Below are 26,442 nucleotides of genomic sequence, written 5' to 3'. Positions count from 1 at the left end.
TTAAAATACCTCAATTTGGATTTTTTCAAACTTTGAGCGACGAGCGGCACGGGTTAACGTCGTTTGATCGAGCTCAAATTTTGGCTCTCTCAATATCTGGAAAGGGGAATCGTTTTGTGGGGTCCAGACGGACAAAATTCCGACATCGACTTTTTGCGGTCACCCTAGTGGACAGCCGACAGCTGCCGGACGGTCACCTGTAAGGGGGGGGGGGGGTAGTCTCTTATAAAGCAGGTCAGTACAAAGACGTATTGGGGTCCCTAAGGGGTTAAAGTTATTTGTGCGGCCACAAAAATGCCAGTTCCTACTTTTCATCTGATATGTAATAGGCTACAAGGTGTAAGCAGTCGTCTTCTGATTCCTGCCATCACCGGACCTTGTCCTGCCGCCCGCAGCCAGCACGAGGCCCCTGCCTCCATCTGACCTTCATCCCTCAGCAGTCACCTTGCTGTCACCGATCCATAATCATCCAGAACAGCAAACTGCAGCCCTGGGCGACGGCTAATGGCAGCTCTGTGCTACCCCCTACTGCCCGCATCCAGCCGCGTACATGACCCCTCTGCTCTGTACACAGGATCAGCCCTCTCCCACAATGTCTGCCCACCACTGACCCTCACCAAGGAGCCCTCCACAAAGCCCAGGACAGCCCATGACAACTGGACACTTTTTGGCCTGGGATTATTTTTTTGAACATGAAGAAACGTGTTCACATGATGGTGACTGTAGGACGGCGGCCGATGTCAGGATACCAGGCCACGGACGCCGATCACTGACATCAGAAGGATCCATGATGGCTCTATAAGGCGTCCAAGAAAATATTGTCTGTCTGTGATTTATAGTAATCTGTCCTCAAGAGATGAAAGGTCAACCCTGCCGACCGGAGGCGAAGCTTAAGAGGGGCCCCTAACCAGAGAACCTCAGCAGATGACCGCGCTGTTACTGAAAATAATCTATATAGAAAAAGACCAGCATTGATATTACCGCCATATGGTCAGTGGTAAATAATACCAGAACATATAATAGATTACAGCACAGTTACAGATGGTGACTTACCGCTGACGATCTTTCTGATGGTGTCGTCACTTTTCACGTCTTTTCCACCTGGCCCAGACCGACATGACGACTCCTCCAGCCAGGACTCGGCTACAGAGAATACAGCACAGACATGTTTCACTTCTCATATTCCAGCCCCATCACCATGTATCCCCAACTTGCACACACCCCTCATCCTGCTGACACCCCAATACTGAGCCGCTCCTGCCGTATGTGTCCCTATTACTGCACCTGATACCCCAATACTGAGCCGCTGCTGCTGTATGTGTCCCTATTACTGCACCTGATACCCCAATACTGAGCCGCTGCTGCCGTATGTGTCCCTATTACTGCACCTGATACCCCAATACTGAGCCGCTGCTGCCGTATGTGTCCCTATTACTGCACCTGATACCCCAATACTGAGCCGCTGCTGCCGTATGTGTCCCTATTACTGCACCTGATACCCCAATACTGAGCCGCTGCTGCCGTATGTGTCCCTATTACTGCACCTGATACCCCAATACTGAGCCGCTGCTGCCGTATGTGTCCCTATTACTGCACCTGATACCCCAATACTGAGCCGCTGCTGCCGTATGTGTCCCTATTACTGCACCTGATACCCCAATACTGAGCCGCTGCTGTCGTATGTGTCCCTATTACTGCACCTGATACCCCAATACTGAGCCGCTGCTGCCGTATGTGTCCCTATTACTGCACCTGATGCCCCAATACTGAGCCGCTGCTGCCGTATGTGTCCCTATTACTGCACCTGATACCCCAATACTGAACCGCTGCTGCCGTATGTGTCCCTATTACTGCACCTGATCCCTGATCCCCCAATATTGAGCCGCTGCTGCCGTGTGTCCCTATTACTGGACCTGATACCCCAATACTGAGCTGCTGCTGCCATATGTGTCCCTATTACTGCACCTGATACCCCAATACTGAGCCGCTCTTGCCGTATGTGTCCCTATTGCTGCACCTGACACCCCAATACTGAGCCGCTCCTGCCGTATGTTTCCCTATTACTACACCTGATACCCCAATACTGAGCCGCAGCTGCCATATGTGTCCCTATTACTGCACCTGATACCCCAATACTGAGCCGCTCCTGCCGTATGTGTCTCTATTACTGCACCTGACACCCCAATACTAAGCCGCTGCTGCCGTATGTGTCCCTATTACTGCATCTGATACCCCAATACTGAGCCGCTGCTGCCGTATGTTTCCCTATTACTACACCTGATACCCCAATACTGAGCCGCAGCTGCCGTATGTGTCCCTATTACTGCACCTGATACCCCAATACTGAGCCGCTCCTGCCGTATGTGTCCCTATTACTGCACCTGACACCCCAATACTGAGCCTCTGCTGCTGTATGTGTCCCTATTACTGCACCTGATACCCCAATACTGAGCCGCTGCTGCCATATGTGTCCCTATTACTGCACCTGATACTCCAATACTGAGCCTCTGCTGCCGTATGTGTCCCTATTACTGCACCTTGTGGTGTAATTACTACTGTGTCCGCTAGTGGGCGCTGTGTGGATGTCCCAAGAGAGAGGATGAGTGGCAGAATACTGAGTGGCCATTGTGTATCTCAAAGTGGGTGGCTTGGAGATGAAGGCTTGGTTATGTGCTGATCAGCAGAGCTGATCTTTCGTGCCTATGTGTTAGGGAGAAGCCTTCAGGCAGCTGGAGAGATGGGCGGGTTCTAGCTGCCTACAAATCCACCCTGGGGTGTGTCTGATAACACCTATAGTAAAAGGCTATGTGAGTATGTGAAGGACCTGTGATGAGGTCATAGCCAAGTGACCCGGTGGGCGTGGCTATGGACCATATATGGTGGCCAGGGTAGGTCACATGGGTTGAATGCTGAGACCTGATTGGTCCAGTTTGAAAGGTCCTGAGGAGAAGGATCTCCTCACTAACAGCCTGTGGAGCGGCTGTGTGTGTAATGGCGGCCAGCGTCTGAGAGTCCCTGAGGAGTGAGTGGATTTCTGCAGCCTGGAGAAACAGCCATATGGGAACCCTGATGTGGGTGAGATAAGGATGAGGCTGAATAGCCTGTAGAATGGACGCTATGCTGTGATGCTGTTGTATATGGCTGTGGTTTATGATGACAAATAAACCTCATGTACTGTTATGGCTTATGAAAACCCGTACCGGATGTGATTTATTTGCTGCCAAGCGAGTGTCCCCCAACCTTGAATGACAGCGCTACCTCACAATTGGTGGAGAAGTTATGGGCAGTGGTGTAGCCTTGTTGCTGGGAGCAACGGATAAGGACTGCAAAATTCGGTGGCAAAGAGCAGCGCTGAGCCAGGAGGGCTGATGGTTGTGGAAGCCGTGTGCCACGTGTGAGCAGAGCCTGTGACGGCCTGCAAGTGGGGAAGCCACTGTCCGGCTGTGGTTATGGAAACCGTGGGGCGGCCTAGTGAGTAAGGCGCTGTCCGGATCGGTGAGCCCAGTGCGGCTGCTTCCCCAGGAGAAAGAGACTGGTGATTGCTAGGGTGCCTCTGCGGAGAAGAGGTACCCGAGGACCTGTGTGGGCAACACAGGAGAAACGGACTGGTGTTTGTGTGATACTGACCTGGGTCAATGAGTAAAACGGTGACCCGTGTGGCCGACACAGGTATCGGACAGGTGTTCGTGTGGTACTGACCTGGGTCAGTGAGGAAGACAGTGTACCTGGAGGGTTCAGTGAGGAAAGGTCCTGGAGGGTCAGCCCTGGGAGCAGAGTCGGATCCCAGGAGCACGTGGTGCGACCTTGGACCTGGTGAGGCGCGAGTGTTGAGCAGTCTCAGGCGGAGACAGATGTCCTGAAGAGCACCCGCCGAGCCCCTGGACCTGGTGAGGCCGGTGTGTGGGGAGACCCTGGGAGGAGGGTCGCTCCCTGAATCGCACCCGGTGCGCCCTGTGTGTTGGACGGTCTCAGGTGGAGACAGGAGCGTCCTGAATAGCTCACAGTCAGGACACATGAGTTTTTTTGTGGTGTGTTTTTTTTCTTTTTTCTTGACTCAGCCTGCGGTGGCTCAGTGGGAGTCAAGAAGGTGACAAGCGGCTTGATGTGGCTCAGTGGGGTCACGAAGTTGACAAGCGGCTTCCGGTGGATCAGCGGGTCCACGAAGACGGCGCAGCAGGAGCTGCAGTGACTCCAGCTGCTGTGTGTGTGAACAGCAGTTGGTGGTGCCTGTGATCGCAGGAGCTGTGGTGGTGTCAGCAAGGACTTGTCTGGTATCGTAAGAGACAAACTGTGTGGTGTGAATTGTGGTCTGAGAAGACCGGTATAACAGACATGGGTAGATCCCGAAAGGGGGTGGAGTCCCAAATTGGGGTGGTAATCCTAAAAGGAGTGGAGTCTCAGAGGGAGGCGGTGACCCAAATTGGGGTGGTGGTCCAGAAGGGGGCCAAGTGTGAGGAAATGGCAGCATGGGTTGGCTCAATGGGTATGTCTGGGAAACTGCATTGTTCGTGTATGTCATTTCCAGAGTGTGGGATATTCTTTCCGAGTGATGACTGGCCGCAGGTGTGTTCCGTGATGCTGCATCGGGAAGGGATCTCGGGATGGTTGGACTCAAAGAGTCAGGTGACTCTGGTAGGAACTTCTCTCACTTTCTGTCTGACCGAGAAAATGGTCCAGGTTCGCTGTGCACATGGGGTCACAGTGAACTATGCGGTAGACAGAATAATGTTTGAGGCGCTCGAAGGCAGTGAGTGCCAAGCAGGCAGTATACCATCAGACTTAGTGTATGCCCTGGAGTGGGGCCGGGATTTTGTCAGGTTTGATAATATATGCCACGAGGGTGGAGACGTTCCTACTGTTGGACTAACCAATACGAAGATGCTGACGCCTCCTAACGTGGACAGGCCAGACGTAGGGGCGACCAGAGAAAGAATTACGTCAGATGAATTTACTGACCTGACGTCACCTGATGGGTGTGGTAAACAAAAAGAGCGGAGCTGACACACGGATAGAGTGTCTTGGGGGTTCACCGTACGATGTGGTGTGACTGTGACGTGTTGCCAGTAGCCACCACTAGGACAGAATCTAGTGCTGTGCTGACTGAAACTCGTGACAAAACTGACCTGGTGGATAAGACGGCAGAAGTATTCACACGGTTAGTGAGTAACTGGAGGGATGACTTAATCTCTGGGGGTGACTTTGGCTCTGAGAAAGAAAGGGAGCACAGAATAGAAGGGCTAGAGAAAGAAGTATCTGAGCTCAAAGGCCACATGGTAATGTGGCAAGGACTGAATAAGGCCCTCAGTGAGGAGGTGGATGAGTGTGTCAAACGAGAAAGAGTCCTGAGACAAACGGCTGAGCACAGGGTCGAGGAGCTCAAGAAAGAGATCTTGGAGCTCAGAGGTCACCTGTCCACCTGGCAAAGTGTGAACAAGAACCTCAAGGAAGAGATGGAGGAACTCAGAGGAGTAGTTAACAGTCTTCGGCGGGAGAAATTGGACGAAGACTTACCGCGGGTGAGCGTGAGTGATAAGACAGAACTGCCAGTAGCCATAGTGGCCAAGGGTCATGAACTGATCCAATCGTGTGAAGTTGATGAGTTAAGAACTGAAGAAGACAGTCACCCGGTCGGGTGAACTGTAGTGAGGGAAGTGTCCGTGGTAAGGCCAGAGCCTCCTGGCCTGGAAGAGAGCAAGACCACGTCCTTCAAGACTGTGATTGACGTTCCAGAAGACATGCAAGATGCCTGTGCGGAGGAAGGTGTACATGAGGCTTTCAAACAGGCGGTCAAGGCATGTGAGGTGCACTGGGCACCTGAGACGCGGCAGTTAGTGATAATATCTGCCAGAGAAGATACAGCAAACCGGGTAGCTGTCCTGAAAGATGCATTTGCAGTGTCTCCACGTCAAACAGTTGGTCAGGCAGAGTAGTGTGAAAGCTGCTCGACGCCTGGAGTTAGCCAGGGAGGCTATGGATCAGCTGGGTTTGCGGAAAGACGTGGTTCCGGTACCCAAAGCTCTGATTGGGAGAATCTATGGAAGATCTGGGTAGGTAATGCAAGACCTTGTGAATATCTCCGGTGTGGTGAGGGTGAGGATCCCTCCTGATGATGAAGACCAGGTATCAGGTGAAGTGGGTAGAATTCCCATCATCGTGGTTGACTCCATAGAGAGCCTGAGAGATTTTCGCATGCTCGTGGAGTATTGAGCGGGGTACCTGTGAGAAATTGAGCAGTTGAGGCTGGACCGTCAGCGAATTAATAAAGAAGTACGGAATACCAGGTGGCGGCCACCTGCAACCCAACAAGATGTAAGGACCCGAAGAGTTCCGCCAAGAAGTGACAGGGCAGATGGCCGAAGAGTGTCAGCAAGTGGTAGTTCGACTGGCAGGATGATGGTGAGAGACCGTAGTTCCTGTGAGATGCTGAATGAGTCAGACTCAGGCCAGACAGTAGGGCCGATTAGGACTGATGACCGTACCAACCGGGAGAGCCGGTCAGTGGGAGAACGGTCAGGTGACGAAGCGCACTCTAGGAGGGTGGTGACTAGACAGTGTCTGATGACGCAGACAGACTGCAACTGGAGGGTCAAAGACAATGACCGATATTTTGACCGCTGGGGGCGGGGGAGGCCTAACGCAGAGATGAAGCTGTATGACAGATGGAGACGGTTCTCTCGACCTGGGGGGCAAGGTGTAATGAGTGCCTGGTCTCGAGATCCTGGTGTAAGATTGTGTGTTCAACCCCACAAGTTTGAACAGAAGGGCGGGGTATGTGGTGTAATTACTACTGTGTCCGCTAGGGGGCGCTGTGTGGATGTCCCAAGAGAGAGGATGAGTGGCAGAATACTGAGTGGCCGTTGTGTATCTCAAAGTGGGTGGCTTTGAGATGAAGGCTTGGTTATGTGGTTGTGAAGTAGCGCTGTCATTCAAGGTTGGGGGACACTCGCTTGGCAGCCACACAATCAGATCCAGTTCGGGTTTTCATAAGCCATAACATAGTCCATGAGGTTTATTTGTCTTGTGTCCCTATTACTGCACCTGATACCCCAATACTGAGCCTCTGCTGCCGTATGTGTCCCTATTAGTGTTGAGCGACTTTTGGTTTTTTAGGGTCGAGTTTCCTTTCATGAAACCCGACTTTTCCAAAAGTCGGGTCGAGCAAAATCGGCCGACTATAGGGAAAAGTCGGGGTCGTCCCGAAACCCAATGTAAATCAATGGAGAATTAAAGTCGGCAGTGAGAGGAGGACAGGAAACACACCAACAGTGCCCATTTGAATGCCAAAAGCATAAATTCTTGTTACTGAAGCTTGTCAACCTTAATTAACTTCATAATACTAGTTACGCACTGAAAAATGGGGGTTATTTGGCTACAGTTGTGGGGGGGAGGGCTGGCTCCAGGTTTTCGTGGGCCCAGGGCCAAAGAGGGCCCCTTTAACACATACCACAACTCATGATGCTCCGATATGGCAGAGAAATAGCAGTATAGTACAATGAAAAATACTTCACTTCTTACATCTCATGACTGATATCCATTTTAAATTCTCCAATACCTCCAAAAACTGACAGTATATAACTCCATACAGTATTATGGCCAGTGCTTAGTGCGCTATACAGAGTAATGAGGCCCATATATTTCTCCATACGCAATCATTATTCCCATATAATGTTTCAAACCATATATGATGAGCTCCACATAATGCTACAGTATATGTTGGTCCCAATGGATGAAGCTCCACTGTCTTATGGGCCCAAATAATGCTCCATATATAATGGGCCCCATTTCTACTGCTCTAGTGTATAATGGGCCTTGTAAATGCTGCTCCAGTGTCTGATGTCCACCTTTGGAATGCTCCAGTGTATGGTGGGCCCCATATATCATTCACCAGAGTATAGTGCTCCCCAAAAATTGCTGTCCCAACATTGAAAACAATTACATAAGTCTCCTTGCTAGGGAATCCCTGTACTAGTCTGGACTCCTCGTCGTCCCCATCTTCCATATCACTGCACTTGGCTGTTTAGGCCCTCCCACCGGCAGAGACACTTTTGCGTACTATGCGGTGCCCTGTGCCAGTGCCATCGCCCATGAGTATGCCCCCCACCTGCTCAAGGAACCTGCACTTTCATCTGCACCTTCCTCTTTGTCACCGTGTAAGGTGGTATAGTATGCGGGAAGGGGAACCTGAGTTTCCTCTGGGTTAGATTCTGGCTGTGTAGAGTGCGAGGGGAATGTAGTGGTCTGGGTCAATGTACCAGCAGCATCATCCAGCAGTGGCTGGGCCTCAGTGCACTTGTGGCGTCCCTAAGAGTAGGATCACCACTGTGGCATTGCCTTCCTCCTAGGGAGTGTGTTGTCAAGCTTGGGAGCAACAAAGGATCTCTCTAGCAGTTAAACCAACACACAACACATTTCCCACTCCAGGCCAGCAGGGAGACCTCTGAACCTGACTGCTGAGGAGCTGCTCTCTGTGGTCGGGAGGAGGTAAGTTTGGGCACTCTGTGCAGGGAAGGGGAAGTGTGTGGACGTGAGAAGGGGAGCTGGAGAATGAGCAGAGTTAAGGCTCACTCCTAGCTGGAGCACATGGTCCGGATTCCGGTCTCCGAGTTTGTAGGGACACTGACGTTCCTGCAGCAGAAACCGGGGGAAGTAGCAGCTATAAATGCTCTGTACCCAACTAAGGCTCGGAGGCCCCAGCATCGATGTGTGCGAGGCAGAAGGAAAAGGCTACAGCTGTCTGCCATACAAGTAAAGTCTGAGGAACATCTGTTAGACAGGAGGCGTTTCAGTGAACCACGGTCCTGTGAGTGCTTCCCCCCACAAGTGCTAGAAAGGAGACGTTCAGGAAGGTACATGTTGGCGGAGTGAAGGGAGCTTTCCATTCTGGTCCCGGAGGTTGGCTGAGGTCCTGACCCAGAGGACACAGCACGGAGGCAGGCATCTGTGTAACCTGCAGACTGTGAGTAAAGCTTTGGAACTGCACGCTCTGGTGTCCTACAGTTATTCCAGCACCGCTACATCTGGGTACCAGCACCTACACCGCCTGTGCCTTTCCCCCATCACTACATCTACACTTCCCTGGGACTCCAGCTCCACCTGTGGGGAGCTTCACGATCTTTGCTGCACAACTCCATCAGTCCCAGAGGATCTGCATGCAGCGTCGGCCTAACATCTATGTTGCCGAACACCACAGGTGGCGTCAAACTATCTATATAAACTCTTTACCATTACACCACGCCATTTACATGGGCGCCCAGGGCCACTGTCCGGGTCACCGCTGCTGTGACACATCCCACTGACACCGGCCCGGTACCGAGTACCCCACAGCCCTGGGAGGGCGACCCATATGCCGACTGCTGATCGGGCGGCGTTATTCCCACGAACCTCCAAACAGCGTCCCTGAAGGCAAAATTTTTGGTTTCCGGGGGCAGTATGATTGCAAAGCTGAACCTTAAAGGAATGTCCAAAAGGGCACCACCAGGAGTGAAGCCTGTGGCTTAATTGGACTGCACCCGGGAAACCACTACCATACAAGCTACAGAAAAGATGGACAGATTGCAAGCTTTGTCGATTCAGTGTGTGGTGTGGTATGTGTGTTTGTAGTTGTGCTAGCGATTTCTCAGCTTTATTCCGTTAACGACCGAGACTCCGGCATGGCCCCGCGGTACGCGTCAAGCTTACTAGAGGGATACGCGAGGCTGTGGCACGTGAGATCGAGCAATAACAGGTCTAGCATTCCAGTACATGTCCGGGGCTGCATGCACGCTACACTGAAAGGACCGGCTTTTGTCGCTTACAGGTGCAGATAACCTGCTGAACTCCGTTAGTGATGGGGATCTGGGATTCAGATTATTCCCTGCGAACGATGATTTCCCAGTAAGTTCAGGTCAACCGCAATTCCGGAGTTAGGCCTAACCGTCATTCCTGAAAAAATTACGTGTCCAAACCACAGGTGCTGTAACTTGCGTAACAGCTCGGCAGCCGTTCTCAGGCCCAGTATGGATTCAACAACATTGTAGAAAGTTGATAAAGGGTACAGTTTCACCGGATAACACGTATATATGTAGCCTAGTTTACACATTAAAAATATATGTGTATAGATCAGGAGGCAGACTCAGATGTTCTCAGACCCAGTATGGATTTGACCAGATTGTACAAAGTTGAGAAAGGGTACTTTATCGCTGGATAGCAGGTATATATAGCATAGTTTAAACATGTAAAATCTCCGTGTTCTCAGTATGGATTACACAGCAATCTAAAAAGTGGAAAAAAGGAAATGCATTTGAGGCGTACACAACTATATACTTTTGGTGTTATTTTTAAATCTTCATATATATTTCTGTCTCAGTAATACAGTCCAGCCTCTCCGCAATAGGAAATGAGATGCATACAATTAGTGACATAAAGGCTATTGATTGCAGAAATCTAGGAATTATTATTCTAGGGGAAAAACTTACGTCACAATTCTCATAGGCGATGTTGACCCTCAATTAATTTGTGTGTTGAGACAGTGAAAACATTTTTTTGTGAATAAAGTCTTGCTGTATCGCACTTCCGTTGATTCCATCACTGTTACTCATCTCAATCCAATTTTTATCACAGGGAGCGATGTAAACATGGTGCTCACTGGCTATCATGATCTGTTACGTAACTTTGGAGTGCAAAAGACAGAAGCCACAGGCCATAGGCGATTCTATTTGATTGGCATGAGAGGGCACATTTTGAAATGTGCGCCGGAATGTCACACATTTGTGAGTAGGAAAACTGTGAAAGCTGATGATAAACCACCACTGCATGTAATTGTGAGTCGACGTCCATAAGAAATGGAAGCCACTGATCATCTGGAGCTAGAGCCCAGCCAGCAGGACAGGGCATAGCTACATCTTAACCATCATCTTTCAGTTCAATCAATTTGTAGTGGCAGTCCCAGTGAAGGATTTGACAGCCCAGACTACACAGCGGAGGAGCAGGGAGAGGTAAACATTGCAAATGCTGGGGCCCTGCCCAAGCAAGGGGGGCACACTCGTGGGCGTCGGTACTGGCACTGGGCCCCTCATAGTACGGCGGTGTGTCTGACGGCGGGTGTGCACCACCACTGTCAGAGACACTTGATTGCACTATGAGGGACCCTATGCCAGTGCCCGCGCCCAAGAGTCGGCCTACCCACCTGTCCAGGGCAACGGCACTCGCACGGTTTTGTGCGCTAGGTGGTGACCCCGGCCATGGGGGGGGCCGCCCACTTAGGGAGGTTTACAAAGTGGCATATGTAGATGTGGGTCATTCAGCTGCTGCAAAAGGCGAAATAGGTCAAGTTCGCGGAATAGGAGGAGGACCAAAGCAAGCCATTTTTATGGCAACCTATGTCATCAAGGGAAGGTGGGGCAAAATCCTTGGAAACCCATGCATGGTTCATTTTAATGAAGGTTAGATCATCCACATTTTGAGTTGACAGACGGGTCCTTTTTTCTGTCAGGATTGATCCAGCTGCACTGAAGACTCCGATAGCACACTTGCAGCTGGGCAAGCGAGCTCCTGTAAGGCATATTGGGCCAATTCAGGCCAGGTGTCCAGTTTAGCGGCCCAATAGTCAAAGGGGAATGACCTGTGTGGGAGAACATTGATATGGGAGGAAAAGTAGTTTGTAACCATAGTTGACAACTGCTGTCTCCTGTCACTTTCCATCGATGCAGTATTACCAGTTGTGTGAGCGGTACTTGGAAAATCAGTCCACAACATTGTCATGAAACCCCTGTCTCCAACGCCACTTCTGCTGTGTGCACCACGAACACCTCTGCCAAGCTGCCCCCGGCCCGTACGGCTCGTGTGAGAACCATCACCGCTGCTGTGTGCTGGGAATGCCTCAAGCAACCGATTTACCAGAGTTGCTTGTTTATTAGCCAATATTAGGTCAAGGTTCTCCTGTGGCATGATGTTTTGTAATTTGCCTTTATAGCGTGGATCCAGGATGCTGGCCAACCAGTAGTCGTCATCGTTCATCATTTTGGCAATGCGGGGGTCCCTTTTTAGGATCTGCAAGGCATAATCTGACATGTGGGCCAATGTTCCCGGTGTCAATGATGCACTGCGAGTGCTGGGTGGAGGAGCACTTTCTGGCAAATCCACATCCCTCCAGTCACGCACAAACCCTGAACCAGACCTTGCCACTGTAATGTATAATAATTAGATCTGTCTCTTTAAGCAAGCCAGACTTATGGGACTTGGAGGGTGGAGACAAGAGGGATGAGAAGGGAAGTTTCAGTTTCACTTCTGTGTAGCATGGGAATGCAAGTGTTATGCTGTGTGCTGGAGGACGAAGAATAAAACATATCTAAAGTTTAATACCTTGAATTCTTCATAACGTGTGGATATTACAACTGGCGACGAGGATGGGATATAATCACCTACTGCTGTGAGTACGGACTCTATTTTACCGCTTCACACGCCAGCACCACTGAGAGACTCTATCATGGCTGACTACTTGCACTCATTCCCACAGTTTGATATGACTGATGTCATTAATCTCTCCCATAACTGGAGAAAATGGCTAAACAGATTTGAGAATTTCCTAGAAGCCATGGACATAAAGGAGGAGAAAAGAAAGAGAGCTTTGCTCCTGCATTGTGCAGGCACAGGAGTCTATGACATATACAGTACGTTACCTGCAGCAGAAACAGACACATACAACAACTGCACTAAAGCTCTCACTGGCTACTTCAACCCCAAACAGAATATCAGATATGAAAGATATAAATTCAGGATTGCCAAGCAGCTTCCAGAAGAATCCATAGACACTTATGTCACACGGCTGAAAGAGTTAGCACATGGATGTGCCTTTACAGATGTAGATGATGAAATCCTAACTCAAATAATTGTCACCTGCTCGTCTAATAACCTAAGGCGTAAGGCTCTGCAGCAGGATATCTCTCTACATGATTTGCTCAAAATGGCCCGTGCTATAGAAATAGCAGATCATCAGGCTACCGTAATGGAGAATGGGGATAAATTACATGTGCATAATCTCAAACAGAAAAATTTACCAGACAAACAAGCCCAGAAACAGAAGAAATGTTATAGATGTGGACAGGATTTCCCTCACCACCAGAACAAATGTCCAGCTATGGGACAAACCTGCAGTAAATGTGGAAAAGGGAATCATTTTGCAGCTGTTTGCAAATCAGCGCACTACAAGCCTCCGCTGCCTATGACAAAATCTGCAGATGTAAAAGTGATAAATCAGGACACAGAAGAAATGTCTGCGACTGAGAACTATGTGTTCACTACCTCTGTCACTGGTTCAGTACAGTCTCCCTGTGTTACACTCTCAATCTGCAACACTGACATTACCTTTACAATAGATACAGGAGCTTCAGTGGATATCATAGATGGCACTACATATGAACAATTGAAAACAAGACCAGTCTTACAACAAGTGCAGACTAAAATCTTTCCTTATGGATCTAAAACACCTCTAGCTATAATGGGACAATTTGATGCTGAAATTAGATATAAAGAAAACAGGCAGAAAACCACTTTCCACACATTACAAGGATCGGGAGGATGTCTTCTCAGCTATCACACTGCCTTGGAGCTAGGGCTCATCCAGATTATTCATACCATAACTGACCCTGCGGATATGGATGTACAAACTATGGTGAACAGCTTTCCCTCCCTATTTAGTGGTTTGGGAAAACTAAAGGACTCTCAAGTACACCTTCATGTGGATGACAATGTTCGTCCAGTAGCCCAGCCTCACAGGCGTATTCCATTTCACCTGAGACAAAAGGTAGAAAAGGAACTTCAATTGCTCATGGATGAGGACGTTATTGAAACTGTTACTGGTCCCACTCCATGGGTCTCTCCACTTGTGGTAGTTCCAAAACCAAAGACTCCTGATCAAGTGAGACTGTGTGTTGACATGCGCCTGCCCAACACCGCTATCCAGATGGAAAGACATATCTCACCTACGATTGATGACATTATTCATTTATTAAATGGAGCCACCGTCTTTTCAAAGCTCGACCTCAATAAGGGATATAATCAATTAGAACTGAGTCCAGAGTCCCGATACTTGACCACATTTTCCACCCATGTGGGCCTCAGAAGATACAAAAGATTGACTTTTGGAGTCTGCTCAGCAGCAGAAATTTTTCAGGATGCAATAAGGAGTGTCATTCAACACATCCCAAATGCCTTTAATTACAGTGATGACATATTGTTTTTTGGTAAAACTCAAACTGAGCATAATCGTGCTCTATATGCTATCTTCGAATGCCTTCTTTCTGCTGGACTCACCTTAAACAAAGAGAAGTGCGAGTTTGACAAGGGTTCATTAGAATTCTATGGTCACATCTTCTCAGCAAAAGGAGTACAACCAGACCCCAAGAAAGTGGAAGCTATCAGAACAGCCTCAATTCCACAGGATGCTAGTGAAGTGCGTTCTTTCATTGGAATGGCAAGTTACTGTGCTAGATATATTCCGAATTTTTCAACAATCAGCAATCCACTACGGGAACTTACAAAACAAAGTTGTATTTTTCAATGGTCTCAAGGCTGTCAGGCCTCTTTTGAAACAATTAAAAATTAACTCTGCTCGACAACCACTCTGGCTTATTTTGATCCAGCTCTTCGAACTGAACTGATTGTGGACGCCAGTCCCGTGGGACTGGGTGCTATTCTAGCGCAATACAAGGATAACAATCAAAATCCTCACATCATTTCTTATGCAAGTAAGAGCTTAACAAACACTGAAAGAAAATATTCTCAACCTGAAAAAGAAAGCTTGGCAGTTGTCTGGGGATGTGAACACTTTCACTTATTTCTCTATGGAGCTCCCTTCACCATTGTCACAGATCATCAAGCACTTCTTACAATTTTTGGAAATCCCAGAGCTAAAATGCCTGCACGAATTGAACGATGGGGCCTACGTCTACAGGACTACAACTATAAAATTGTTCACAAACCTGGAAAATACAGCAATCCGGCTGATTATCTTTCAAGACATCCTACTAATGATGATATACCTGTGCATTCCTCCATTGAAGAATACCTACGTTTTGTTACAGATCATGCCGTGCCAAAAGCACTTTCTCTTGATCAATTTATAAATGAAACAACAAAAGACAAGACACTCTGTGCCCTAATACAAATCATCCAAAATCGAAGGTGGCATGAAATTCCAAAAGAAAAATTTCCTGATTCTGAGATTGATCTGAAAGAGTTAAAACTATTCTCAAACGTACGTGAGGAATTATCAGTCACTGAAGAACACCTCATTCTTCGAGGTACCAAACTAGTCGTACCTAAGACTTTGCGTAGCTTAGTCATACAGATAGCACATGAAGGTCATTTAGGAATTGTTGGCACAAAGAAGTTACTCAGAGAAAAAGTGTGGTTCCCAAATATGGATCACTTGGTGGAAGAAAAGATTAGACGCTGTTCTACTTGTCAATTAATCGCTCCATCATCAAACTTAGAGCCATTACAAATGTCTCCGTTACCCACTGCTGTCTGGGAGGAAGTGGCAGTCGATATATATGGACCATTGCCAAATGGCCAATACATTCTCGTAACAATTGATGAATATTCTCGATACCCTGTCATTTCATTTATCTCTTCAACATCTGCCAATAATGTCATACCAGAGCTGGACGACATTTTCTCGGCATGTGGTATTCCAAAAGTGGTCAAAACAGACAATGGACCTCCATTCAATGGACATGTGTTTACACAATTTTCTGAATACTTGGGATTCAATCACAGGAAAATCACACCTTGCTGGCCGCAAGCCAATGGAATTGTGGAACGTTTTATGCGCACTCTGGGGAAACGTATCAAGGCAGCGAGTCTGGAGCACATCCCACTGAAACAGTCATTATACAAATTCATGCGTAATTACCGCAATACGCCACACTACACTACTAATGCTGCTCCAGCTCATTTAATGTTCAGCAGAACCCTGCGTATACGTCTCCCTGATGTGACCAGCCATCCCCGACCGAGTGACTCCTCAGTGAGATCCACAGACTTCTCCAACAAACAAGCCATGAAACGTTATGCAGACAGAAGGCGAAGGACACAGTCAAGTGCCATCGAAAGAGGGGATGTCGTGGTGGTACGTCAAAGACCAACCAACAAGACCTCACCTGTATATGGTCCTGCAAAATATTATGTTACCAAAAGGAAGGCCAGCATGATCACAGCTGAACGAGATGGACACTCCATAACGCAAAATTCTTCATATTTTAAAGTCATACCGCAGAATGATGACAATGAACTCTCTTTGGTGGAAGATTTGGTATCCGATGGTGGAGAGGACCAACAAGAGGTAGCTGGTCCATCAACAATGGACTCTCTCAATGAGCCCAGACGTTATCCTACACGAGAGAGAAGAGCTCCATCGAGGCTTATTGAAGAAGTGTAACTACAGTTTTGTTTGTTTTTTTTTGTTGTTGTTTGTTTCTCTGGTTTTAGAATTGAACAAATAAGACAAAACGGACATATGTTTTCTTTGGACGTTTTCATGTTGTTGCATTTATCAGTAATATAGATTATTTATAAAAAAAAAAGGGGATGATGTAATGTATAATAATTAGATCTGTCTCTTTAAGCAAGCCAGACTTATGGGACTTGGAGGGTGGAGACAAGAGGGATGAGAAGGGAAGTTTCAGTTTCACTTCTGGTAGCATGGGAATGCAAGTGTTATGCTGTGTGCTGGAGGACGAAGAATAAAACATATCTAAAGTTTAATACCTTGAATTCTTCATAACGTGTGGATACTACAGCCACGACAACATTTTCACTTGCCCCACGAGATGCATCCTCCTCCCCTAAGTAATCATCCCCATCATCATCCTCCTCCTCCTCTTCCTCCACCTCGTCCAGGAGAGGTCCCTGAGCAGACAATGGCTGAATGTCATCAAGGATTCCCTCCACCTCTTCCTCCTCGTCAACATTGGCTTCAGACGCCTGCTCCTTAAGGTGCGTCAAAGTTTGCATGAGCAGACGCATAAGTGGGATGCTCATGCTTAGGATGGCGTCGTCTGCGCTTACCAGCCGTGTGCATTCCTCAAAACACTGAAGGACTTTACAGAGGTCTTTCAGCTTCGACCACTGCACACCTGTCAACTCCATGTCTGCTCTCAAAGTGCCTGGCCGTGTATCCTCCCACAAATGCATTATGGCCTGCCTCTGCTCGCACAGCCGCTCCACCATGTGCAGGGTGGAGTTCCACCTTGTTGCAATGTCGATAATGAGGCGGTGGTTGGGAAGGTGGAGCAATCGCTGCAGCTTCTGCATACGAATGGCGTGTACAGGCGACCGGCGGATGTGCGTGCACAGATTGGCACCTTCTGGAGCAGGGCTGTTAACTCCGGATAATTATTGAGGAAGCACTGCACCACCAGGTTCAAGGTGTGAGCCAAGCAAGGTATGTGGCTGAGTTTTGAAAGGGCTATGGCTGCCACAAAATTACGGCCGTTATCACTATCTACCTTGCCTGCCTCAAGATGTACACTGCCCAGCCATGACTCAGTTTGTCGCTGAAAGTACTCGGCCAGCACCTCGGTGGTGTGTCTGTCGCCCAAACACATCATCTGCAACAAAGCCTGCAGACGCTTTCCACTAGCTGCTCGGTAGGGGGACTACTCGTGTGCAACAGTGGCAGCTGCAGATGGAGTGCTCGTACGACTGCGCTCTGTGGACGAGCTTTCGCTTCTGGAGGAGGAGGAGGAGGAGGGTCGAACGCCTACAGCCAACTGTTTCCTATACCGTGGGCTAGGCAGCACTGTCCCACCACCGCTGTCCCCTGTGGACCCTGCATCCACCACATTAACCCAGTGCGCAGTGATGGACACGTAACGGCCCTGGCCATGCCGACTGGACCATGCATCAGTTGTGAGGTGCACCTTTCCACTCACTGACTGCTTGAGTGCATGGACAATGCGGTCTTTCACATGATGGTGGAGGGCTGGGATGGCTTTGTGAGAGAAGAAGTGGCGACTGGGTACGTCATAGCGTGGTACTGCATAGGCCATGAGTTTGCGGAAAGCTGCACTTTCCACCAACCGATAGGGCATCATCTCAAACGAGATTAGTTTGGCAATGTGGGCGTTCAAACCCAGTGTACGCGGATGAGAGACTGAGTACTTTCTTGACCTACTCATAGTGTCTGGGAGGGTGAGCTGGACTTGAGAGCTGCATATGGTGGAAGTAGCGGTGGACAGGGTGGACTGAGAGAGGGTTGATGATGGTGATGGAGTTGGTGTTCTTTCTGATGGCCTAGATTCAGTCTTTCGTTGATATAACAGTGGGATTCCCTGACTGCTGTGGCCTTGCAACGACACCTCAACATTTGCTGCTGTGCTATCCGGTGGGCTTACAGTGGGGGAAACAATGTAGCGTTGCTGACTACCTTCTTTGTGATAAAAAAAAAATAAAAAATAAAAAAACCGTGGCGGGCGGGATGGCTTGTACATTATTTTGATCAAAATTATGTTTACTAAATACCCTTATTACCTTTATGCATTATTTGCAGTATATTTTTTACTTTTAGTTCAGGATATTTGTGTTTCTTGCTTTTTGTCTTCTTTGTGATCAGTTGCACGTGTGGTACTTGAGGTTTGGTGTTGTGTCCACGCTTGCAAGTGCATGCTGGTTAAATGTCTAAGCATGCAACTGGTATTCAAATTTTTCAGATTTTTCCCTCGGCTAAAGGTCTTTACGCACTTCTTACAGATAACCTTGGCCTGATCATGAGGATTTTGTTCAAAAAAGTGCCACACTGCACTCTTCCTACTTTGGCAGACACTTTGCGGCCTAGCACGCTGTGATATTTTGACCCTCTGGACAAGCTGTCCAGCAACTCTTTTGATTTTTGGAACCTGTCTTTGGAGTGCTCCGGGCCTGCCAGATAACAGCTGTTGCAATGTCGATGTCTGCTGTGGATGCTCCTCCTCCTCATCTGAGCTATTGGAAGCAGCACCCTCTTCCCCCAATGGATGCCAATCTGGGTCAACAACTGGGTCATCCATCACCTCCTCTTCTATGTCATGTGCACCTTCCTCTGTGTCACCGTGTATGGTGGTATAGTGTGCGGGAAGGGGCACCTGAGTCTCATCAGGGTCAGAATCTGGCTCTGTACACTGCGAGGACAATGTAGTGCTCTGAGTGAATGTACCAGCAGAATCATCCATCAGCGGCTGTGCATCAGTGCACTCCATGTCAGATTCATCTTGGCCTGGGTAATTCACCATTTCACTTGATAATCCAGGCATGGTATGTGAAAACAGCTCCATGGAGTAATCAGTAGTATGGCCTGCGTCATCCTTCAATCTTGGTTGGGGTGAAGGACACAAGGAAAGGTGTGGTTAATGAACATGAGCCTCCAATGACGACTCAGTGCTTTTATTTTTTACAACTTCAGAAGAGGAGGCGATAGAGCTGGAGGCTGAGTCAGCAATGTAAGACAAAACTTTTTCCTGAAGCTCTGGCTTTAAAAGCGGTTTGCCAACTCCTAGAAAACTAAGCCTTCGAGGCCTTGTGGAGCCAGACGATGACGCAGGCTCAACACCTCCTGCATTTGGTCCTATTTTGCTTTTGCCACTACCATCAGATCCACCACCAACACCATCATTACCAGCTGCCAACCCCCGCCCAATTCCACGGCCTCTTCCACCAGCCTTCCTCATTTTTGGTAGAAATGTAGACAAAATCCAACAAACTATATAGTAATGTAAAACAAGGTGTCTATAGGACAGGGGAGATTTTGAATTTCTGCACACACTTGTGGACACTGGTCACTTTTGGATTGTGTGAGGCCCACTGAATATCACAGTGCTATGTGACAGGCTCGATGTCGCAGGTGTGAAAAATGTCACTAGAGGATAACGGAGATTTTGAATTTCTGCACACACTTGTGGACACTTTTGGATTGTGTGAGGCCCACTGAATATCACAGCGCTATGTCACAGGCAGAAATTGGCTAGTGTATGACAAACTACAAGGTGTATATAGAATTGGGCAGAATAGGAATCTCCCTAGAGTGTAGGTCTGTAAGAACGGAACAAGTCCTCCACTTATCCTTACAGAGCGACACACAGCTTCACTGTGGCCGTGATAACAGCCGTTACACGGACCTGAGAGAGGAGCGTGCACGTACACGGCTGTCCGGTGTACGTAAAATTGTCAAGCTCCGTGTTTTTTAAGTATACGGACTGACACGCTGTCTCTCTATAGTTTTGAATGTGATCAAACAGCAAATATATTTAACTGTTTGAAAGCTAGACAAAACTAGAAGGTGCAGGTCTGTAAGAACGGAACATGTCCTCGACTTATTCTTACAGAGTGACACACAGCTTCACTGTGGCCGTGATAACAGCCGTTACACGGTACTGTGTGAGGAGTGTGCACCGATGTATGGTGTGAAAAAATGCACGCTCAGTACCTCACCAGGACAAAAAAAAAAAAAAAATTGGGATTGCTTTTAAAAAAGCAGCTTGCAGAGCAGTGGGTAAACAGCAATGCAGCCGTCAGGAAGCCTTAGAAGGCAGCCCAACAACCAACACCGCTGATCCACCACAATATAGCCTCCCCTTGCACTGCACACACAGTGACTGGTGTGTTGTACAGGCAAAACCGCTAGCAGCAGAAGCAGTTTTTGGTGTCTTCTTCCCTGCCTAACGCTCTCCCTACAGAATCGGCAGCAGCAGCAGCAGCTCTCCCTATTCTGAGATCAGCATGAGTAACATGGCGGTCGGCATGCACGCCCTTTTATACCCCCTGTGACGCCCACCAAAGCAAGCCAATCACTTGCATGCCCTTCTGAAAGATGGTGGTGACCCGTGCCTATGTCATCACGTTGCCCACAGTGTCCATGGATCCTGATTGGCTGAAAAAGAGCGCAAAACAAACTTTTGAAACGCGACTTTGGCGCGTAAGTTGCCGACCTCGTGGCCGACCTCATTCTAGGGTCGGGTTTCGTTTCATGAAACCCGACTTAGCCAAAAGTCGGCGACTTTTTAAATTTTTCGACCCGTTTCGCTCAACTCTAGTCCCTCTTACTGCACCTGATACCCCAATACTGAGCCTCTGCCGTATGTGTCCCTATTACTGCACCTGATACCCCAATACTGAGCCGCTGCTGCCGTATGTGTCCCTATTACTACACCTGATACCCCAATACTGAGCCGCTGCTGCCGTATGTGTCCCTATTACTGCACCTGATACCCCAATACTGAGCCGCTGCTGCCATATGTGTCCCTATTACTGCACCTGATACCCCAATACTGAGCCGCTGCTGCCGTATGTGTCCGTATTACTGCACCTGATACCCCAATACTGAGCCTCTGCCGTATGTGTCCCTATTACTGCACCTCATACCCCAATACTGAGCCGCTGCTGCCGTATGTGTCGCTATTACTGCACCTGATACCCCAATACTGAGCCGCTGCTGCAGTATGTGTCCCTATTACTGCACCTGATACCCCAATGCTGAGCTGCTGCTGCCGTATGTGTCCCTATTACTGCACCTGATACCCCAATGCTGAGCCGCTGCTGCCGCATGTGTCCCTATTACTGCACTTGATACCCCAATACTGAGCCGCTGCTACCTTATGTGTCGCTATTTCTGCACCTGATACCCCAATACTGAGCCGCTGCTGCCGTATGTGTCCCTATTACTGCACCTGATACGGCAGCAGCGGCTCAGTATTGGGGTATCAGGTGCAGTAATAGGGACACATACGGCAGCAGCGGCTCAGTATTGGGGTATGTGTCCCTATTACTGCACCTGATACCCCAATACTGAGCCGCTGCTGAGCCACCAGTTGAGAGTTCCCCTTCCGTTTTCCCTCTGGTGGTGACAGGAGGTAGAGAGTTTGGCTTAAGTGGTAGTGATCTGCCACCTGGCGAGGAAGATAACGATTGGATCTCTGGAGGATCAGAATGGATATAAGACAGCCGACGCCCTATCCTAGTGCTGGTGATTCAGTCTGCTTCTCAGGTCTAGGACTCAGCTCTGTTCCTGTCTTCCCAAGATAAGTTTGTTTTTTTGCTAATGTTCACACTTGCTTTTGTTGGTCATTTCAGTTTCTTGTGTGGCCAGCCCGGCTGGGCTGTGCTGAATTTCCACACTTATTTGCCAAAATGTCTTTTTTGTCCCTTATTAGATTGGCCTCTTTTTGCTCTGTCTCAGAATATTTCAGAGTACTGATATAGTGGGAGAAGTATAGAGACTTCAGGGTTAATTTTGCTATCAGTTGTGTTGGATATTTTTTGTAGGGTTTTTTGGCAGATTGCAGACAGTATCTTTCCTTTCCTCTCCTTTCTAGTTAGTTTGGCCCCATCGTTTGCTCAGCCTATTTTCCTGCCTGTGTTTGTGTCTTCATCTTGTTTAACCGTCAATACATGTGGGGGGCTGTCTCTCCTTTGGGGTCTGCTATGGGGCAGTTAGTTTTCTTCTCTTCCTGCTTTAGGCTTATTTAGTTCTCCGGTTGTGACGAGGCGTCTAGGACCACCGTAGGAACGCGCCACGAATGCTGCTAGTTGCATGTTAGGATCAGGGGCCTTGGGGTTGTTTGATGAACCTAATTCCGTTGATCAAGTGGAGAGAACCCTGTTGGCATTAAACCAGGGTCAGGATCCTGCAGAGTTATATTGTCAAAAATTCCGAAAGTGGGCGGTCCTTACATGGAATGATAGTGCATTGGCAGCTCTCTTTCGGAAAGGTTTATCAGGGACTGTAAAAGATGTTATGGTGGGATTTCCTGTTCCCTCTAGTCTGGATGGCTCTATGGCATTAGCCATTCAAGTTGATCGGCGTTTACGTGAGCGTAAAAATACACGGGAGGCGCTGCCACCTTTTGAACAAATGTCTGAACCTATGCAATATGATGGGGTTTTGTCTAGGGCGCAACGTTGGGAGTTTAGAAGGCGTAGAAAGCTGTGTTTTTTTCTGTGGAGATGCCTCTCATACTATTTCTGTCTGCCCTAAACGAGAAAAACGTTTTGCACACATTTGCTGTGGGCAGTATACAACCCAAGTTCCTTTTGGCAATTACTCTGATCTGCTCCTTGTCCAAATTTTCCACTAAGGCTTTTGTGGATTCAGGAGCAGCTCTGAATTTGATGTATTTGGACTTTGCTAAACGTTGTGGTTTGTCCATGACACCTCTGCAGATGCCTATTCCTTTGAGGGGTATTGATGCCACTCCTTTGGCGGAGAATAAACCTCAGTTTAGGACCAAGGTGATAATGCGAGTTGCCCCTGACCACCAGGAAAATTGCAAATTTTTGGTGCTGCATAATTTGCATGATACTATTGTTCTGGGGTTCCCCTGGTTGCAAACTCATAATCCAGTTTTGGATTGGAAATCTGTGTCTGTGGTGAGTTGGGGTTGTCAGTGTGTTCTTAGGGACACTCCTGTTTTCTCCACCTCTCCTCATAGAATCATAGAATCGTAGAGTTGGAAGGGACCTCCTGGGCCATCTGGTCCAACCCCCTGCTCAAAGCAGGATTCGCTAAATCATCCCAGTTAGATGTCTGTCCAGCCTCTGTTTGAAGACTTCCATTGAAGGAGAACTCACCACTTCTCGTGGCAGCCTGTTCCACTCATTGATCACTCTAACTGTCAAAAAGTTTTTTCTAATATCTAATCTGTGTCTCCTCCCATTCAGCTTCATCCCATTGCTTCTAGTCTTTCCTTGTGCAAATGAGAATAAAGTTGATCCTTCTACAATGTGACAGCCCTTTAGATATTTGTAGACAGCTATTAAGTCTCCTCTCAGTCTTCTCTTTTGCAAACTAAACATTCCCAAATCCTGCAACCTTTCCTCATAAGACAGGGTTTGCAGACCGGTCACCATTCTGGTCGCTCTTTTCTGAACTTGCTCCAGTTTGTTGATGTCTTTTTTAAAATGTGGTGCCCAAAATTGGACACAATATTCCAGATGAGGTCTGACCAAAGAGGAGTAGAGGGAAATAATTACTTCACGTGATCTAGACTGTATGCTTCTGTTAATACATCCTAGAATTGCATTTGCCTTTTTTGCTGCTGCATCACACTGTTGACTCATATTCAGTCTGTGATCTATTAGTATACCCAAGTCTTTTTCACATGTGCTGTCACTTAGCCCTATTCCTCCCATTCTATATATGCTTTTTTCATTTTTATTGCCCAGATGTAGTACTTTGCATTTCTCCCTGTTAAAAACCATTCTGTTAGTTGCTGCCCACTTCTCCAGTTTATTTATATCTTTTTGAATCTTCTCTCTCTCTTCTCTAGTATTAGCTATCCCTCCTAGCTTTGTGTCATCAGCAAATTTAATCAGTTTACCCTCAATTCCTTCATCTAAATCGTTGATAAAGATGTTGAACAATACAGGGCCCAGGACAGAGCCATGTGGTACCCCACTTGAGACATTCTTCCAACTGGATGTGCAGCCATTTACGACCACTCTTTGGGTCCGATCACTAAGCCAGTTATGAATCCACCTAACAGTTGCCTTGTCCATTCCATACTTAGTCATTTTTTCAATAAGGATTGTATGAGAGACTTTGTCAAATGCTTTGCTGAAGTCAAGATATACTATATCTACAGCATTTCCTTGATCCACCCAATCAGTAATACCATCATAGAAGGAAATTAAATTAGTCTGACATGACTTATTAGTTACAAACCCATGCTGACTCTGTTTAATCACTTCATTCTTATCCAGGTATTGACATACATGTTGTTTAATAATTTGTTCAAAGATCTTTCCTGGTATAGAAGTCAGACTCACCGACCTATAGTTGCCTGGGTCCACTTTCTTCCCCTTTTTGAAGATAGGAACAACATTTGCTCTTCTCCAGTCTTCTGGCACTTCTCCTGTTCTCCAAGAATTTTCAAAGATTATGGAGAGGGGTTCAAAAATTTCTTCTGCTATCTCCTTCAGTACTCTGGGGTGTAATTCATCTGGACCTGGAGACTTGAATTCATTTAGGTTAGCTAAGTGTTTCCTCACTATCTTTCTGTTTATAGATATCCTGGATTCTTCTATTCCCTTAATAGGACAGTGAATAACAGTTGATGTTACATTTCCTTTCTGAGAGAAAACAGATGCAAAATAGGAATTTAAAAGTTCAGCCTTTTCAACATCCTGTCTTACCATTTCATCATTTTCATCCTGTAAAAATCCTATAGCATCTTTGACTTTTCTTTTACTTTTGACATATCCCCAAAATCCTTTATTATTGCTTTTGACATCTCTTGCAAGCCTCAATTCATTGTCAGCTTTAGATAATCTGATTTGTGCCCTGCAGGTTCTGCAGACAGCATTATATTCTTCTTTAGATATGCCTCCTTCTTTCCATTTTATAAACATTTTTTTCTTCCTTTTTAGCATGTGCTTAAGTTCTGTGTTCATCCATCCTGGTTTCCTTAAATGCTTCCTATTCTTCCCTCTTTTCGGAATTGTTAACAACTGTGCTTTGAGAATTTCATTTTTCAAGATTTCCCATCCTTCCTGGACATTTTTGTCTTTAAGGATATCCAGCCTCATGATATTCCTGCTTATCTGGCTGATTACTCTGATGTATTTAGTGAGAGTAAGTCTGCGTCTTTGCCTCCTCATAGGAGTTATGACTGTGCAGTTGAGTTGATGCCTGGGTGTAAATTTCCCAAAAGTCGGCTTTTCAACTTATCTGTACCCGAACATGAAGCTATGCGATCCTATATTAAGGAGTCGTTGGAGAAGGGTCATATTAGACCATCCTCGTCACCTTTAGGTGCTGGGGTTTTTTCTTGTGGCCAAGAAAGATGGTTCCTTAAGACCGTGTATTGATTATCATTCCCTTAACAAGATGACGGTTAAGTATCAGTACCCGTTACCTCTGATGTCTGATTTATTCTCCAGAGTTAAGAGTGCCTGCTGGTTTACTAAGCTTGACCTCAGGGGGGCGTATAATCTTATTCGCATCAAGCACGGGGATGAATGGAAGACGGCGTTTAATACTCCGGAGGGACATTTTGAGTACCTGGTGATGCCTTTTGGGCTCTCCAATGCCCCTTCTGTCTTCCAGTCCTTTATGAATGATATTTTCCGAGACTTTGTGGATAAGTTTTTGATCATCTATCTGGATGATATTTTGATCTTTTCTAGTGATTGGGATTCCCATGTGGAACATGTCCGGACTGTGTTTCGGATTTTGAGGGAGAATTCCCTGTTTGTTAAGGGATCGAAATGTCTCTTTGGTGTACAGAGGATTTCATTTTTGGGATTTATCTTATCTCCATCGACTATTGAAATGGACCCGGCCAAGGTACAGGCCATTTATGATTGGGTTCAGCCTACTTCTTTGAAGGCTCTTCAGAAGTTTTTGAGTTTTGCTAATTTCTATCGTAAATTTATAGGTAATTTTTCTAGTATTGTCAAACCACTGTGTAATAATTATAGTGGATAACTCAGGAG

At 47.4% G+C, this 26,442-nt stretch overlaps 1 protein-coding gene across 1 annotated transcript in view; it reads left to right on the top strand.

Annotated features, from left to right (window-relative positions):
* Positions 1-1,649: 1,649 nt before the first annotated feature.
* Positions 1,650-26,442, top strand: part of MAB21L3 (mab-21 like 3) — a 250,193-nt gene continuing 225,400 nt past the window's right edge. Inside the window, exon 1 of the mRNA XM_073551051.1 lies at positions 1,650-3,071. The gene's annotated coding sequence lies outside the window, so the exon portion shown is untranslated. The remainder of the gene's footprint in view (positions 3,072-26,442) is intronic.

The sequence above is a fragment of the Dendrobates tinctorius genome, unplaced genomic scaffold (genome assembly GCF_039654945.1).
Source record: "Dendrobates tinctorius isolate UK_male_01 unplaced genomic scaffold, ASM3965494v1 ptg000172l, whole genome shotgun sequence".
Lineage (NCBI taxonomy): Eukaryota > Metazoa > Chordata > Amphibia > Anura > Dendrobatidae > Dendrobates > Dendrobates tinctorius.
This window is presented reverse-complemented; position numbering and strand designations above follow the sequence as displayed.